The sequence below is a fragment of the Thermobia domestica genome, chromosome 3 (genome assembly GCF_964235325.1).
Source record: "Thermobia domestica chromosome 3, izTheDome1.hap1.1, whole genome shotgun sequence".
NCBI classification, from domain to species: Eukaryota; Metazoa; Arthropoda; class Insecta; order Zygentoma; family Lepismatidae; genus Thermobia; species Thermobia domestica.
The window spans coordinates 146,725,833-146,731,832 of record NC_137456.1 but is presented as its reverse complement, the minus strand read 5'-3'; positions in this window follow the sequence as shown (position 1 = coordinate 146,731,832).

Genomic DNA, 6,000 nt, shown 5'->3' with positions numbered 1-6,000 from the left:
TCTGTCTGATCAACGTAAAGATTATGTGCTGAAGTTAAGAAGCATAATCATTCTACAATAGGTTGGTTTTACGTAGAATATCAGTTACTTCAGTTCTCCTCCTTCGGGCTACTTACCTCATGTGGTAAATTCAAAACAATTTCAATTTAAGACAAATACATGTAAAACTTTTCTGTAATATATATGTATATAGGGGAAATTAAACATTTAATAGGGAAATCTGTTATCAAAGTGTCCAAAAAAGTAGATAGAAGACTATCAAGCGAGAAACATTGTGAAACTTTATAAAATTCTCCAAATTAGAATTAACATTTGCTGGAAAACGTTCGTTATGCACCGGTAAGCATGTAGTGAGTAGTGAGCACAGGGGAAATTATTACGAAACAGTTTGCAAACAAAAATTAGAGATAATAATCCAAGTGCGAGAACGACATTTTCTCTTTTTTGGTATCGTCATGAGTTTTTCACATATGTTACAATTTGATTTTTTCCCACATAAAAAATAAATAAAATAACCACCGTAATAAAAATTACAACGGCACTTCCATGGGGTTCGAACCCAGTTGCTTTAACTATCCCATACAGACTAGTTGCTTTAACTATCTTTTTTTTTATTGCAACTTAATGTCAGTACAAGTCAATAAACAAACTAAGGAAGGTAATACAAATGGGCAGATACAAGAAAAGGTACATTATGCAGATAGAACACTAAAAAAATTTGCAAACAACCTATTGCGCATAGCAAAAGGAATTTGGTTTAGTTGAGCATATAAAAACATAATATCGGTAGTATGAACAAGTTTCTGAGGTTCGACGAACAAGTATAAAACAGTGTTGCCAATCAACCAATTAACAGCTTGATATTTTGTTCTCGGAAAAAAATTAAAGTCGGGAAAAAGTATAAAGTCTGTTGAAATAGCCGTGGGGGTAGTGCGGCACATGTGGGCCATATAGCGACAGAACTGAGGCCACACCACTGTTACTAACTGAGCTATTGGTTTTCTTACGTGAACTGACCCTGTTCTACGGTAAAGACGATTTTTCATTACGGTCGCGCTACCAATTCGTTCTTTTCCATAGGTAATTTCCACTATTTGCTCTATCTATACGTTAATACTTAGCATAGATTCATATATTTGGAGTTCGCTGATAATGCATGCAATAAGACACATTAGAAATGTTTCGTTAAAAGTTTCGTTTGTAGATCTAATCCACGTCTCTTTCAATGACATAGATGTCGCTGCTTCGTGTTGAACTGCAGAATTCCCTCGTGTTCTTGAAAATTTCCCACTTTAGCAGAGTTGGTAATTCTCGAGATTTCTGTCGATTTAATGTTTTTTGCTTCTAATTTATTTATTTTAAGCTAATATCTAATACAAATATTAAAAACGGGTTTGTTATTAACCTGTCCTGCTGGGGAAACCTTCCGAAATTTCGAACATATAAAGAAAATGGAGATATTTTCAAAAAACTTCAGAATAAAGAGACGCGTTATTTATTTTGCTCATGGTAGTACATTCGCGAAGTGTCCCCTCGAGATTCGTGTAAAATTGATTTAAATACAAAGTTCTCTGCTGTCTAATGTGTATTGTACTAAATTTAGCTGCCCATGCCGGTAATTGGCATATTTATGGGCCTTCATATATCCGGAATTCTATCATACACTACCATAACGCTCGGACAAAACTTCTTTTAGTTTCTTTAGATGTTACTCACTGGACATGAATATGGGCATATGCAAAACAAATCGGATCAAGTACTGCTTCTGAAACATGTTATCCACCTCGGCTGCCATCTTAGATCCGCCATATTAGATTTTACTTTCGGTTTTTTCAAATGGAAATAGGTGCAAGTGTTACATCGGACACGTGCAAGTGTTACGTTTACATTCACTGGTGTAATGTATTTTACCGTAGCTTGCACCATTTGGAAGGTATTACATGTTCATTCCCTCCAGACACTTTGCGAATAGACATTCCAGATTAATATCTGTTACGCTTACGTTTTTGATGTTGACAAATCAAAACAATTTCTAACTGGAAAACTACTTACAACATAGGTGTCATAATCTTATTACATTTCCATGAGTGATTGTTATTACTTCCATGTTATACTATAATAAGGAAGTTTTGTATTACTGTCAAAATGCCTAATGTAGATCCAGATACGGCCAGAGTTGGGTGAAGACCTACCATTTCCGTATTGACATCTGTGTGTCTGCATGTATATAAGTTCAGAGAATATTTCATTACGATAACATATAAAAGATTGCATATACACACGGGACCCTGCACAACTTTCTATTTGGTTCAATATGAAGTGCTTGACATTTAATGGTACAACATCCGGTCGGCTTACGCCGGGAACTAAAAAGAAAAGTCCTAATATCAGGATCACAAATAGAACATACTATATGTAAGCGGAATCCACTTGCAACATCGCAACACTAATGGGGGGGAAGGCTTGAGCAGGGTGATCCTCCCTGGCTACGCCACTGTCAGTCATAACCTACAGCTTAAGGGGATGTCTTCCCATCATCAGAGGCTTCAGAATCTTCATAACATGTAAACTTTAATTCATAAATATCTTAGAAAATACTGCATTTAGGAACTTGTAATTTTGTACAAAGATGGTAATTTTGTTGCCAAAAGCGGCCCATACACGTATACACTTGCATGACCAACATGCATGAAAGATTTGTTTCATCATGCATGTTGGAAGAATTTTTTGCCCACACACGTACCAACATGCTGTCCAACTTACTAGTGGTTTGAGAAATGTTGAGGACCAGGAAGAGTCCAATGGCAAGACAATATGATTGCTATCAGCAAGTAGTAACCATCGAGGTCTGTTAATTCTACATGTCAGTACACAGGAATAAGTGTGAAAACGTAGTTGGAATAATGATTTTCTCTCTCTCTCTCTCTCGCTTATAGATTGCTTCTGTGTTTCTTCCTGATACGACAAAAATGAAAGTTCATCGTAGTACCACAGGGGTGTAGCTACGGGGAACCCATCAGGGCTAGTCCCCCAAAAAATGATTCAATAAATGACCAGCTTTTAAAACATCATTGCAAGATTACCTCGCTTCAGACATTTAAAACTAACTAAGTTTACAATAATTAATAATTTACGGTAAATTATTTATCTGTCGAAAAATAGTACGGTACCTCTTCCGTGTACGGAATAACCAAATGTACAACCTTGCTACCACGTATGCTACAACCGATTGATGTAGTGCTCCTGTACGGATCATGTCCAAATTGGATTGAGAAGGTTTCGATAATGGAACTATATTATTATACACCATTTATAATATTTTGTGAGTGTGATTCTTCTTTAGATTTGTGTCAATATAAACTACATAAACAAATGGACTTCGATATTTTTTCTTTTAACAGCAGATTACACAATTTACTGTGATTTATATTTGACAGTTTGAAGACACACATTTTAACAAGGTACTATAAATACTGCTACAAAAAAATGGCACTAAACTGATTTGTAAGTACATTATATTTTTATATGCTGTAAAGTGTTTTAAAAAACATTTTTATCAGGTGGAAAATATGGTGAAAAATTTTTTATTCAGTTTTTCAGTTTGGATTTAATTTGCTTTTTTTTTCACTTGGTGTGAAACAGAAAGTGAGATATAGCTGTTAATAAAATAATTATAGTGTTTTTAGTCTCGAATAATAAATAAATATTTTTGTCAGGGAATCTTAAAGAAATTGAGTGATTTTTTGTTTTTTTTTTTAATTTTTTTTATTAATAATCACCAGATACAGCTCAGAGGCCATTTTATGCTGGATATCTAACAACAACAATAACAATGGAAATAATTTGGGAAGGTATCGGTCAGGGCCTGTTTAGTAGGTACCATCCCGGCATTTGCCTGGTGGGACTGAGGAAAACCCTGGAAAACCCGTCAGGATAGTTGGCAGCGGGAATCGAACCCACGGCCTCCCAAATGCGAAGACAACACACTACCATTTGAGCTGGAAAATCAGTCTTATGTAGATAGGTTCTGTGTACAAGGAATTAAATTGAAATAGTTTTGCACAAAGGTATAACGTTTGGTCCGGGTCAGTAGCTCTTGGTTAAGCATAATAAAAACTACCTGGTACATAATGTTTATGGAGAAAAAAGCTTTTAAAAACAGCGTTTTTAGTTTTTCGAACGGAAACCAAAATTTTTCCGTTTTTTTCAGGCCTCAAAATTTCTAGCTGTAACACTGTTTTTCGGCATTGTACATTGTAGCTCCCCCCTTCAAAAACGACGCCCCCTCTGGATAAACCTGCTGGCTACACCCCTATAGTACCACAACTTCGGCATGTAAATTTCATCAGCGGCAGAACCACTTAATTTGCTTTTTCTTACTTTGTTGTGCTCTCTTCTGTACTTGGAGAACAATGTGTTTATCCTGCGTTTAACACCATCAAGTGTGGCGTCAAGTTAAAAATCTCAGCTTTTCTAGTTTTTCATATGCAGAATTCTTTACATTCTTCTCCACACAATAGTCTTTTTTTTAATTTTACCTTCCACAAACACGGAAGTTCTTTGTATATCTGAATAGATTTACGCATAGAATCCCTTCTCATGTAACGCAATCATCCATCTTCAACGACCTTGGCATGTGACGGAGGAGAGAGTCACGTGATTTCTTCCGCTGTCGTGATTGGCAGACCTAAATATAAAACAGCCACCTTGCATGAAAGAGCCCATACACGGTAAACATGCGTGCAGAACGGCAAAAACATCAAGCATGTTTTCAGAAGATTTTGAAAACTTTCAACATGAATGAACGAGGCCATACACGATCAACTTGCCTGTGGTTTTATCATTTTTCATGCAAGTCGGGCTGTTTCTTCAGGCATGTGTTTACGTGTATGGGTCCCAAAAGAGTAATACAATTCAGATGACTGTCACAATTTTGCACCTAATTACTTGGATTAATTGTAATGCATTCTTCCGTATTGAGTTACTGCAGGTAAAGAGTCAAAAGACCACTTGCAAACCTCGTGAATTAATGTGGATGACATTCTTTGAAGAACAAATGCTGAGGAGGGATGTATTATGACAATTTGAAACGTGAAACCCGTGTCCACCCCTCCAGTTTCATAATCATTTATGCCTTGAGCAGTCTCCCTTCCCACTCCCACCCCCCACTTCGTACTGATTTCCCACAACTTTACGACGCAACTATTTAAATGTGCTTTTTCGGCATAAATTGGTATGATTCACGTGTCAACAAAATACTTCGTAGAACAAAGATAATGATCTTTGAAACCTCAGTATGGAATGTCTTTTCAATTGCTTTTCTACATTTTTTGTTGCTTGAAACGGGTGGATTCTCCTTCGAAGCAGTAGCTTTAATTTCTTCCACTCACAAATGTACAACCAAAAAAGTCTAAATGTTTCTTATATATTTGCCTATTTCTTTTGTTTCCTGGAAGGATATATTTATTTTCATTTTATAATATTTATCACAAAATCACACATAGTATGAGGTTTCTGTGGTTAGAACGGATTAATTGTGTGCAGGGATGGGAAAAATCAAGTTTTCGTTGTAAGTTTTTTTTTTTTTTTTTTTGAATAACTAGAGTTTGGTTTATCAAAATTCCATTATATATTTCGCGTGTGTCCGTGTGTGACAAAAAGTAAATAAATAAAGTATTTCATGGATCATCACCAATTTTTTTAAAAATACAAAGTCAAGAATTAGGAAGTGAGTTTCCTCAAACCGAAAGTGGTTTAAATAAACCATTTCCGGTTTGATCATTGATCATCATAGATCGAAAAACGTAATACGTATTAAGATTCGGGTTTCTGTTTCGTAAGAACATTTAATCTATATTATTAACTCTCTACTAAAACCGGAAGTGGTTCATTCAACTATAATTTTTCGTTTCAATAAATATTGGTCTACACAGAACAAGAGCGTTAAAAGATAGATGAACGCAGTTTGCTCCAATCGAATAGCTCTGAAGTGTCTCAAAA